The following is a 13634-nucleotide window of genomic DNA, read 5'->3' as shown; positions in this document are numbered from 1 at the left end:
AGTAGCAATGGCTTCGTTGGAATTCTTAATCATGTACAATTTAGAACAGGAAGGTATGGAAACAGGTAGAAAATGGAGACAGTTTGACGTCAATTTGCCAGGGTTTATGTCACTAAGGAAATACCTTTATTGCCAAAACTATATCCTCAAAGAAAAGGAATATTTTAAGAACGCGTTATTGTTCTGAGAGTTAATATATAAATTCAAGTGGTGAAATGTCACTAATATGATTCTTTACATGTCGGGCGTTCCAGTTTATGTGATAAGAATTATCCTTGGACAGTTGACGTTGGTCAGAAGGACGGTCTAGAGCACTTGTCTAACGGTGGCCACGCCCACAACGGAGAGAAATACCCCGAAGGTCGATGACGTCACAGCGCTGGCAGTGCCCTGAAATGAGGCATTTACTGTATTCCTAGTAATTACTGAAACAAATTATTCTTCTCAATTTTTTATCGGCTATATTTTCTGTCTGACATCATGTGAATCTGCCATAAGACCACACACTACCTATGTCAAGTGTGATTGTGTTTCCCCGTCAGGGGATCACAGAATTCTCAGGCTCACAGAGTGTGTACAGCTCTATCATCCATCAATCCAACCGTCCATCCACCAGTCCATCAATCCATCAGTCCTTCAATCTATCCATCAACCCGTCCATCAATCCATCCATCAACATATGTAATGATACATTCAAGCAACAATGATTGAATCATTTGAGAGAACATGCAGTAGAGTTCTACTTACGGTCGGTGGTACGCCAGCTGTGTCGTTTTGTGTAAACAAAACCAACAACATGTATACAGAAACTTATGTTTTTCTAAATGAGGCAATGCACATGGGTTTAGTGGCACTTCACCTAACGTTGCAGGATCTTCGACAGTGAACTTTGTAAACTCTCAACGGTAAATTTTGCCACATTATGGTCAAGGTATACAATACAAATATGCCAATAGGGAAGAATTATCGATAGTTTTATTATCTTAGAAGCAGTAAAACCATAACTCACTCACTTATGTGCAATGATATAACTATTATGTATAGTTATACCCTATGGCCTTCATTAATTCCACGTCAATAGTGTTATCTGGAAGTACTATTCATTTCGCTTAACAACTAACAAACCAATTGGAAGTCAACATTTGGTGTACACTCACATTCCCTCCACTAAGTCCAGGTCTGTGTGCAGATTTTACCTGAAGGTAGGAGAAGATTCAGTTAGGGGTAGCGTTCAAAACAGACACAATATCTGTCAATATAAAAACCCTGTGCATACATCTATTACAGTTGCATTCATTTCATACCAACATATGTATTTAAGAATATTTTTCATTTCCTGTTACATCTAAACAAACCAATTGGAAGTCAACATTTGGTGTACACTCACAGGCCCATCACTAGGTCCAGGTCTGTGTGCAGATGTTACCTGGAGGTAGGAGAAGATTCAGTTAGGGGTAGCGTTCAAAACAGACACAATATCTGTCAATATAAAAACCCTGTGCATACATCTATTACAGTTGCATTCATTTCATACCAACATATGTATTTAAGAATATTTTTCATTTCCTGTTACATCTAAACAAACCAATTGGAAGTCAACATTTGGTGTACACTCACAGGCCCATCACTAGGTCCAGGTCTGTGTGCAGATGTTACCTGGAGGTAGGAGAAGATTCAGTTAGGGGTAGCGTTCAAAACAGACACAATACCTGTCAATATAAAATCATTGAGCATACATCCACTACGTGTGAAGTCGACAGAGTGGATGTTTCTCCAATACAACAACCAGCAATGTTCCAGCTACCTTACGGCAGCCTCCACATAAACGAGTCAGGATCAGACAAACCAGTGACTGAAATCATGAGCAACGATACATACCATCAGAAAGCGAAGACACGAGGTCAGCCCAGTCACAGAGCAGACTGCTCTCTTTAATTGGCTTTTACAACAAGCGTAAAATACTTGGGATCTAGTCTTTCAAGGATTTCCCACCTATATTCATCAATGATGAACGAGAAATTCGCGTATTCCTCAAGACCATTACAAACTTAGAGCCTGATATCCATTACAGAAATGTTTTATGAACTATCTAGTGATATGAAGTTCTTTGACAAAAGATAATCATCAGTAAACCGATCCAGCCAAGATATAGTGGAACCCTATTAAAACGTACGATTTCAGCATTCTGCCGGATAAACAGCTCTAGTTATATACATGTATACTTACTGACTTGCTGCCGGGTGGTGGTGAAACTGTATAAATAAAAGACATTAATGTTATGAAATCGGGTAATTCAGATTGCCAGGAACCCAAAATCCTCAAACAAGTAAATGGGTGGTCGATAGTGTGAATCACGAAATCAGGAAAAGATTCTCCTCAGTCAGTCAAGGTGACGATGCAATACTGCCTAACATTTGGCAAGTACTTCGGTTACAATTACTTTGCGATCATTTTAACGACATCTTCATTTGTGCGGCGTCCGATTACTACATTTTAACGCCTGCCACGTATGTATCTACGGGTATAAGTGTATGTATCTACGGGTATAAGTGTATGTAACTACGGGTATAAGTAAACACGGAACCGTGAAGATCCGGGGGAGAATAGGTCTTCAGCAGCCCATACTTGCCGTAAAAGGTGACAAACGGGATCGGGTGGGCAGGCTCGCTGACTTGGTTGATGTATGTCATCGATCCCAGTTGCATTGATCGATGCCCATGATATTAATCACTGAATTGTCTGGTCCAGACTCGATTATTTACAGACCGCCGTCATCTAGCTGGAATATTGCTGAGTGCGGCGTTAAACAACAAACAAACAAACGTAAACACAGTTGAAATGACAAAGGCGGGAGACTAATGGTTAAAGCGTTCTAAAAGCGACGTAAAACCCTATTGATTCAGTCAAAACTACTGGGCGAGTACGTACAGAACAGGTTTGAATTATCAAGGAATGTCTCGGTGACGATATGTCTCCCTCGTATACGTAAACGATTTAAATCGAATGCAGTATTGATGAATTACACTGCCAAAAACATATGTTATAATATCGTAGATATTTATGATCTGTCTGTATATGAATCTGGTTTTAACATATTGTCCATGAATGGGTATTATGATGCTTAAGGCAAGCAATTTGTATATCATGTTGAATTCTGAAAATGCTATGTTGATAGAGTGAATTTTGTATAAATCTACAGTCAGCAATATTCCAGCTACATACATCACAGCGGCCAGTACATAATCGAATCTGGGCCAGTTAAACCAGTGTTTGATAACATGAACACGTCTCGTTGTCTAGGTATTACGACATCACAGAGCCTGGGTAACCTGCGCTATTCCACACACCCCACACCCCTTCGTCTCCACAGGTTCAATGCGCAGTGTTGATAGTTAAACCAACATCACAAACGTTGCATGCAAGCCGCCGTCAACTTGTGATATGAAGCTTACCTTGTCCTACATGGGTTACTGCAGTGTTCCATAAATGACATTTGTTCCACTAATTTGGGGGTACGGGTGTCCCAATCGTTAAAGACGCAGAAATAAGCTTTCAGAAGCTTTCTGTCTCTCAGGCTTACCATGATCAATTGATCCAGGTTCGAATCCAACAATGGGCCATTATTGAGATCACTGGTTTGTCAGCGCCCCAAAGTGGTACATGAAGACCTACATCACCCCCCCACCCCCACCTCCCACCCCCACAACCCCAACCCCAACCCCAACCCCAACCCCTTCCCGCCACACACACACACACAAATCAAGCTGCTGCTACAAATATAATGTTCAAAGTGACAATTCTATTCTATTCATTAAAATAGAGCTTCTATTTCGTCATAATGTTTCGAGGTAAATTTGGTCGTAAGTTATTTTTATCATACAAGTAAAAAAACAATAAATCTATAACATAGATAATCATATCGATGTAAATTACACCGCCTTACCTGAACTTGTACCTGTACCTTGAGTCGTCACCACCACGACACCGACTAACACCACCAACAGCGGAATCATGCCTCGCATTGTCAGTTCTGAATTGAAAGTAGGAATCCTGTAAAAACGAAACACGGAATTTAGATGCGTCCCTAATGATAAATATATCTTCTAGATCATATAACGCATGTTTGACGTGTTAAAAGAAAACTAATCCTAAACAATACCTTAATAGATCATTTTTGCTGAGTTAAATATTTCCTCAACGCTAGCCGTAATTCGGTTTAACCAACACTCTCTATACTAGTACCAAGGCTGTGTTAGCTGGGATGTTCCGTAACAACATACCTGTGTAACTAATTGTCCTGTGCTCGTCCTCCTGTCTTCCCCTTTTCAACACTTTGAGAGGGAGGTCCGCCCTTTTTATATGGTGTTATGGACTGTCTCATTTATATAGGGGGACTTTTGTCAATAAGTATAAAGTTTGTATGAGTGAGTGTGCAGCCATCTACGTACTATCACACCCGCCGATCTTTCTAGCATGTGTTTAAGATTATTAGTATTATTTCACAATTTCGAAGTCGTCAAAAATCCTTTCAAATTTGAATATCTGTATTCAACACCCCTTTCTCGCCAGACTGAAATCGTCCAAAACAATACTTGATATTGAGTATGTTTACCGCTTCCTTGGCAACACGATAACAAATCAATGAGAAGGTCTCAACAGTTACAACGTGATAAAACTTAACTGATAATCTTTTCACGAATAAATACTTCAATATAAATTAAGCCATTTTCCCAATACCAATTTTTACCCTTCTTCACAATGTGTAACTCAAGGAGTATAAGCAAGTGACGGCACTGGTATGTTTCGAAAGAGTGAGTAGTGTTTTATGCCGCTTGCACAACTTGCAGTTATATCATGGCTTGTCAGACGATTATCATGTTGGTGAAGCCCACGAGCACGGCTGCAATTCGTAGGCAGGGTGCTTCTTGGATTCGAACCCATCCTTCTTTGAGGCAGGTGTTAGACCGATGGGTTGCCAGTGCCTGGCATTGGTGAGGGTTATGAATAATGGTTCCAGAAGAATGTGTCCGTTTTTGTGTTTATTACGTGGATTATCTCGTGTTTAAATACTCCTGTGTACAAGCTATGGGGTGAGTGAGAGTATGGTTTTAGGCCGTTTTAGCAGGATTCCAGCAATATCAAGGCGGCGGACACCAGAAATGGGCTTCACACATTGTAACCATGTCGAATCGGGCCTTCGGCGTGACGAGCGAACGCTTTAACCACTGGGCTACCACAGGGACCGTTAAAAATGAATTGGTTGAATTGGGGAATCGAAACGACCAACCGCCTCTTTTGCCCTTTGAACAATTCCGATGACTACCGTAGTCTGCAGGCTATGTGGAAACGAGGCGGCTCGTTGGTTAAAATGTTAATTGTCATGAAGTTCAATCAGTTTAATTGGGTGCCATTCTCCATAAATGACACTGACCAGCAAATTTCGTTTGAAGGAGTTGGTTGTGTGTTTTGATGCTATCACATAGCAGGGGTAAAACCCATGGAGATTTGTTCCATATAACGTCAGATCAGAAATACTATTATTTTCTACCCTGGAATCACCATGTAGCCAACCGTGACCGATTAACAGCGATGGCTTAATAAAAAGAAATACCATTATTTTAGAACTAAATTTTACAATATTTGGTATGTGTAGATGCATGTTCTATTAAATTGGTGGTGTGTGCTTTAAAGTTATTCTGAGACGTAAACAAAGTGGGCAAGTACATTCAGCAGAACATGGACCATCGCAAGACATAAGTCAAGTCTTTGTGACTATTTCTTGGTTAACGCCATACTCAGCATTTGCCCGCTATGACGATGTCTGTAAATAACCCAGCATTGACCAGACAATCCAGTGGTTGATATTATGCCGTGGTACGATGAAATGCCACAAACCAGGTCACCGAGCTTGCAACTACTGCACGTTATTTAAGTCGCCTCTTACAACCAACATGCATTGTAACCCGGCATATCCACGGCGTCACTGCCACAAGACGTGAAATCTACCTCAGTCGATCCTTTCATCCAACATTCCTTTGTTTCCTGGCTTGAAGTCACCCACACAGATTAAAGATTTAAAGAAATACCCAAGCAAATAAATCAAGAGAATAAAATCGTCAACTGGAAAAATAGACTTTTCCTCTTATTTCTACCTTTGGACGTGTAACATGAAATAACATTTTGATGAAAACCCCTTAGAAGATTGGATTGGTCACTGCCACTGGTTCACCTCCCCTTTCAACATAATTGGCGTTCAGGACAAGGTAACTAATCCTAGATACCTACTGCTTCTATGCACAAAGTCCTTCTCAATATGTGTCATGCATGCTGGTTGCAGGGGCCCAGTGTCACCCAGTGCAACAGGAACAATACCGTCCTCACTGTAATCTCATCCACTTTTGTTTGCGAACTGGCGAGTTGCTAATGTCAATTATTTAACCTCTCCTATCACAAGTATGTTCTCCGTATACCGCTCCCATATGACAAGTGTATCGTCTCCTGTACTGCAACCATAAGACTAATGTATTGTGAATTGTTAGTGTCACAAAGCTCTCGTTATGAACCTTATTTCCATAATGAAGTTTATGTCTTTACTGCTCCCAGATGATTAATGTATTGTCTTCTATATTGTACACACACTGTCAAACACCGCTCTGTCGAACTTCGATATGTCGAACCTATGGTTGTCTCGAACTAAAAGCTTGGTCCCTGCGCATTCACTATATATTTATCATTGTCGTTTGTGTCGAACATCGGATAACTTGAAGTATTTACGAAGGTGTGTGACTGTTTAATTAATGTATTGTCTTCTGTACCGCACCACTATGACTAATGTATTGTCTCCTGTACAGTACCCATGCTACAGTACATACCAAGTATGGGTACTGTACAGGAGACAATACATTAGTCAACGGTCTGTACATCCCCACATTGCACCTCAATGACAAATGTTAATGCATTCTACACCTGTGCAGTAAGTCTACGCTTACTGATGTGTTGTACGGTAAAGTAGTACTCTGCTTGGTGTTTTATTCGATGAAAGTGAGTGAGTGAGTGAATATACCGTGCCATACTCACTCACTTAAACCAAACAGTATTTGATGAATAACACCAACACCTACCTGTGTTATAATATCGTAGATATTTCCCTACATCAACCTGGGTTTTACATTTGAAGTGAAGGGTGCAATGCACGATCTCGCTTGAGGTGAGTGAGTGAGTGAGTGAGTTAGTGAGTTGGGTTTAACGCCGCTTTTAACAGTATTCCAGTTATATCACGGAGTCAGCTTAATGTGGGAGGAAAGCCCGAAGTGATGCAGGTCTAAGACGTTTACCACTTCGGTGAAACCCACGAGCACGGGTATGGTGCTGACAAACCTAGAAACATAATCGCGGCGAACCGGGATTCGAACCCATAATCATAGATTTTTGGCGTGCCCAATGGACGCGACTCTGCACAGCGAATCGCCTTAGAAGGCTGGGCCACCCGTGCCCCCTCAATGAAAGTAACACAATTGCTAACAAATGTCACAGATGCTGAAATGTACCACTAGGGTTGATGTGTAGTTTTTCTGCACAGTACTATTAGAGTAAGTTTAAATAAAAACCCTTTCCATCGATTGTCGATTGTATGAATCCAACTCTATAATAAGCATGTGTCTATGAAACACTATCACAATTAAACGCGAACTCTTATACTTTTATTTCGAGTTATTGTTCACAACAACATGTTTTACTGGCATACATGTTTATGACAGGCATAGAAAGTGTGTATTACAGCCACTTCGTAAGCCAGCATGTGCACCCCTAAAGAGGAGTGAGCGAACCTGACGTCACACCGCACATTGTGACTCAGGACCCGTGAAGATCCGGGGTAGAATAGGTCTTCAGCAACCCATGTTTGCCGCAAAAGGCGACTATGCTTGTCGTAAAAGGCGACTAACGGGATCGGGTGCTCGGGATCGCTGACTTGGTTGATGCATGTGATCGATCCCAATTGCGTGGATCGATGCTCATGATATCAATCACTGGATTGTCTGGTCCAGACTCGATTATTTACAGACCACCGTCATAAAGCTGGAATATTGCTGAGTGCGGCGTTAAACAACAAACCAACCAACCAACCATCCAGGTCATAACGCCACCACCTCTAGCACGAACGCCTTCAAGAACAGTTGCATAACGCTCACCTCGACCCATGTAGACATGTGATCCGCCATTAGATCCTTGAAGAAAGAAACGTGATAATAGTGAGAAGACCCTTCAACCAGTGTAGTTGCTTGCAATTCGTGGAACTTTAAAAAAAAAATATAATAATAAAATAATAATAAAATTTACAAATGAAGAAACTCCACATCATGATAACCTTTGCTCTTGGGTATTTTTTTAAGGCTACTGTACATTGCCAATAGTATTATGACAGAGTTCAAAATCGAATTTTACTGTGAGCAGAACTTCAATCATTTAAATTTCAATGTATTGTCGTGACCTAATTTGTTTATGGCTACAATGAGACCCCCCCCCCAAAAAAAAAAATAAATAAAAAATAAATAAATAAAAAAAATAAAATAAATAAAAATAAAAATAAATAAAAAAAACACTTCTCATTATCTATGTTTCATAAAGTCTACTTTATATGCATTAACTGTTTGAATGCTGTAGTACAGAAACCGGGGCGGTCGGGTAGACTAGTGATAATAGCGTTCAAGTCCAAGTGGCACCCGTCACAAACACATGCAAGGACAAGTCAATAGTTCACCTGAACAAAGCACGGAAACACAAAATGATGCCCATCATTACTATTACCGAGCATGTAATTTATATTGTCCGTCAAAAACATGGACGAGTATAAAGAATATGTTCCTACTGGTTATACATGTCATACATAAAATGTATTGACTCAGAGCATTAGTGTTAATCACAGCGTATAGACTCGGCATGCAGTTGAACTCATCACCCATCCCATTATTGATAATTCTTCTTGAAGATCTCTGAAATCAGAAGCTGCAATAGCGCATTTTTACACTTTATCTTTTAATTGGCATGTTAGACTTCTATTTCATAACTCAGTTTTAGTTGCACGGATCACTATGGAAGGGACATTGTCGCGTTGTGGTATTGTTGCGTTGATGCCCTTACAAAATCAAGCAAAACGTGTCAAAATTAACCAAAGCGCGACAATTCGACAACGCGACATTGTGGCCATTTGTCGCATTGCCGCGTGGTCGCATTGCTGCTCTTTGAATAATCTTTAAAAAAAATTCTTTATTTTACAAAAGGGCGACGATGCCGTAACGCGACATTTTCAAGATCAAAATATGTCTCGTTGTCGCATTGTCGCCCCATCACAAATGTGTATAAAAGGCGTAAAGTTCAGTTAATGTTACAGTTCGGAAGCGGTAACCAAGTTATATCTGTCGTAGAAGTTCAACCTGACACATGTACGTCTTGAAATGAAAACAAGTCCGTCCGCGAGTCCATAACGTTTTATTGTGAGCTCTTCCCTTTAAGTGCGTAGTGTTCAACTCCCAGTTCCAAACACGTAGTGCCTCATCAACAATCCACATACCTCTAGTGCAGTGGTCTTCCGGAAGATCCTACTCATGACCGTATCAGACAACTGACGAGTGCGCGCCTCACCTGTGACCTCGCTCGTTACACACCCCCCCCCCCCCCCCCCCCCCCCCCATGAGGTTTGCCGAATGGAGAGGGGTAGGAAATGTGGGCTCCAGCCCAGCCCAGAGCTCGCGACACACTGTATACTGCATGTTGTATACATTATGCAGTCATTTAAAATAGAACCGTATACATATGTAGTACCCACTCACTTACTCTGTTTCGAATATTAGAAACAGTAGAAAATATATTATTAACCAGCTGTATAGGAGAGATATCAGTTTTTTTAAGCAGACAAACAGGGATGATAAAGGACCCCTCACTGATTAGCTTCTTGTTTACTTAAGAGCAGAGTTGGCCATGTTGGATGATATAACCAAAATCCAGGAGCTCCGGCGGGGGACAAACTGGTGTTGTTATTGTGTGGTATGAGCTGTGACGTAGAGCCAAGAGAATGATGTAAAAAATGAAACCAACTCAAGTCTACAATGATTGGGAAAGTCTAGATTTCCATAGCTCTAGCCTGAAATTAAGAATTCTTGTGTGCTCCTTTTTCATTATATTATTTTTATTTTGTAGTCATGGATAGACCAACCAAGAAAGAAATTGATGGAATATTAATATCACATGTTACCACTGATCCAGTAAATTCATCACACAATAATATATTAGTATTTGATATTACAAAGGGCATGATCATGTACATGTTCACTGTAGTAATGTACATACAAGTCAACTTGATTATAATTTTCATTATAGTTTAGCGCGGCATCAACGATTACTATATGATAGCCTCACTGTCATCGATGTATTGACATCGAACAATGGACGACAATTCGAAATTCTTATTCAAGCTATAAATAGCTTCAATAGGGACAGTACCGGTGTCAGTAAAAATTTCGTAGTTAAAAATATGTATCTACAAAATATACTCCGAAGGATCCATGAACAACATTTTTTATTAATGCTTACTTTCATGGATAAAATTGAGGCAATCTAGGCTTGCCAAATCGTTCAAGAATTGAGCTGGATTCCTTTAAAATTTATTCTCTATGGTCTGGGAGACGCACAGGGGCGTCATTATCGCATGGAGAACTGGGGCAGCCTGGGTCAGTGTAATCGGATATGTTGTGGAGTTTCGGGTTTGGGCTGTTTGCTGAATAGAACAAGGGCTAACGAACAAGGGCGCACTGTAGAGATTAAATTATTACCACCTCTGTTTATATCAGATATGTTATTGTGATTTGAAATCTCTTTTGAACAATTGCGAGTTATTGTATACTCTGTATTCTTTCATCATGGTAGAATATATAATTCTATGTTGCTTTTTGAATTATCCACAAATAATGAGAACTACAATGTAAACCTCTCTCTGGAGATATACAATAATACTACTGAAGGGCATATCTGAAAAATGGGACTAATCGAGTAATATTTCTTTCTTAAACATTGTCCGTTACAGGCATTCTAATCATTATATTATACTTTGTACAGTTTTAAAAGTCAAATAATGGCAAATTGTGTATCCTTCTACATTTTGAATTCATTATAATTTCTGCAATAAATCTTTAACATCAGATAGTGATATAAATACTATATGATCTATACTGTGATAAATGAATTATTAATTTCGTATTATGAATTAAATAAACTGAAATATGATAGTACAAATAAATTATTTTAATCTGTTCGTGTGAGTAGGTAACGAGAGATCTAGGCAACTCACTAACGTAACCATTTGTGAAATATCAAATATTCAAAGTTTAGGGGTTTGAACATGTGCATTGAATGACAGACAAGAAAGCAACGGAATGATTAAATTATGAATCAAATTATGTTATAAATATAACCAAATATATAGAAAATAAAAGTTTCATTTCTCATTGTTGGAAGGTGTTTAATAATAGTTTTTGTTTGATTGTTTGTTATTAAACGCCGCACTCAGCAATATGCCAGCTATATGACAGTGGTTTGTAAATAATCCAGTCTGGACCAGACAATCCAGTTATTATTATCAAGACCACCGATCTACGCAATTGGGATACGATGACAAGCATGAACCAAGTCAGCGAGCCTGATCACCCGATAAGCATGGGTTGTTGAAGGCCTATTCTAACCCGGATTTTCACGGGTAAGTTTTTTTAATAATAAGGTACAATGAAATTCTGTACATGTCCATAATAAGTGTGTATAAGTAGATGGATGATATATCCATACACGTCATTTAAATGGGTTAGACTGCATATGGTTCCATGTTGAGCTCTTTTACATGTCGATATTTCAAGACATGTATTTGATATTCATAATATCTCCACAAAAGATACACAATGGCGACAAAACGGTACAAGCATCACAGATACCAATAATACATTTTTGAACATGATACACATATAATTACTTTAAAGTTAAAATATGTATCAAAATAGAAAATTAGAAGGATTACAAATATAAACTTCCGACAGTTTTCGTGGGTTTTTTTCGTTTGGAGAGAGAAGTAGTGACTGGTATCTGATGGGTGCAAATAGGTGTCGAGTCGCTGTCTCAGATGGCTCAAATTTCGCAGCTCTGAAGATCACGGTGGCGATACAGACCGTGAAGTAGTTTGTCTCACAGTCCCTGGACCATATTATTTTCCTTTCCGCCCAGGCCTTACTGCAATGCTATGGCCCAAAATGAAACAAGCCCAGATGTTCAACAGGTTCAGGCTGGAATTTCCATCCCACTAGGGCTCCTTATAAATTAAAATATAGTTTCTCGTTTTAACCAAAATGATATATTTTCAGAGAGTAAGCGTTAGTCTAACCGTGAAGTACAACTATCCAAAAGATCCCATGCATGTCTATATATCTTCAGACAGACCCTCCCTCGATATGTGTAAAAAGACAAATGAATTAAATATTACAGCGCCGGTGAATAGGTTATATGCGCATGTCAGCGTCGATCCTAACATATCCTTTTTCGCAAAATACTACGCAAATATATGTCCAGATGTATACATCAGTATCATCTCGTGATCTTTCTTCGTGCTTTTAGCTCTATTTCTACAGGAGATTATGGGGTGTTACATCACACCAGGAAGCCAGGTCCAAATTCAAGTCATAATTTCATGGTCCGTCTTGTTTGTTCGAAACCAATATCGCAATATGGCTGAATATTGCTAAACGTGGTATTAACCCGATTACTGACATAATTATTCCATTTTCTTCATGCACATTCTACAATCATCTACGATCACTATCTATAAGGAGGTATATCCATATTCATCCAAATGTCCATACATATATGTCCACATATATATGCATTTAGCAAGTCCTACACTCTTCCTTAAAAGATAAATGCTAAGCATTTTCTCTGTATGAATTTATATAATTATGTAAATATCGTTAAACTTTTAATGTCACGCTGATGCAGTTAACGTACCACAGACCTGGTGCTAGAATAACATCTCTGAAGTGAACATATTTTACAAAAAAAGAACAGCTGTTAAACAATAGTTTTAAAATATAATAATAAGGTGCCAAAAGATTTTCTTCATTTTGCCAAATATTAGGCTGTATTGGACATATATGATTCGGGGTCTGTATGACAGACAAACCTGATGCTGTTAAGTATACAGATGAGTAAGTATAACTGTTGTATATATTTAAATATGTTTGTGATTATCCCAACATTGAAAATTATTGAAAGATGAGTGGTGACTATTTATGTCATTAATTCAAATTAGAATGATAGAACATCGGGACAGCATGGCACTTTAATATACGTATCTTGTTTATATTACCTAATAGTGTTTTTAAGTAAGAGCAGCATATATCGAGAGCATAGGTTTGGTGCGTGGCTTATCACACATTACGTTCAGAAAGTGTGCATAATCTGTTTATCGGCAATAAATGAAATACGACGATTCATACGGGTAAATACGATTTACTTCAGAACTAGTATAGATTAATTGAGATTAGGGGGAAATGTATGTAATTAACAGAACTTTGGTCGGGTGTAAAGGATTTGGGTCCTGGCTT

Source organism: Haliotis cracherodii, unplaced genomic scaffold (genome assembly GCF_022045235.1).
Source record: "Haliotis cracherodii isolate W230 unplaced genomic scaffold, xgHalCrac1.p SCAF_27, whole genome shotgun sequence".
NCBI lineage: Eukaryota > Metazoa > Mollusca > Gastropoda > Lepetellida > Haliotidae > Haliotis > Haliotis cracherodii.
This window is presented reverse-complemented; position numbering follows the sequence as displayed.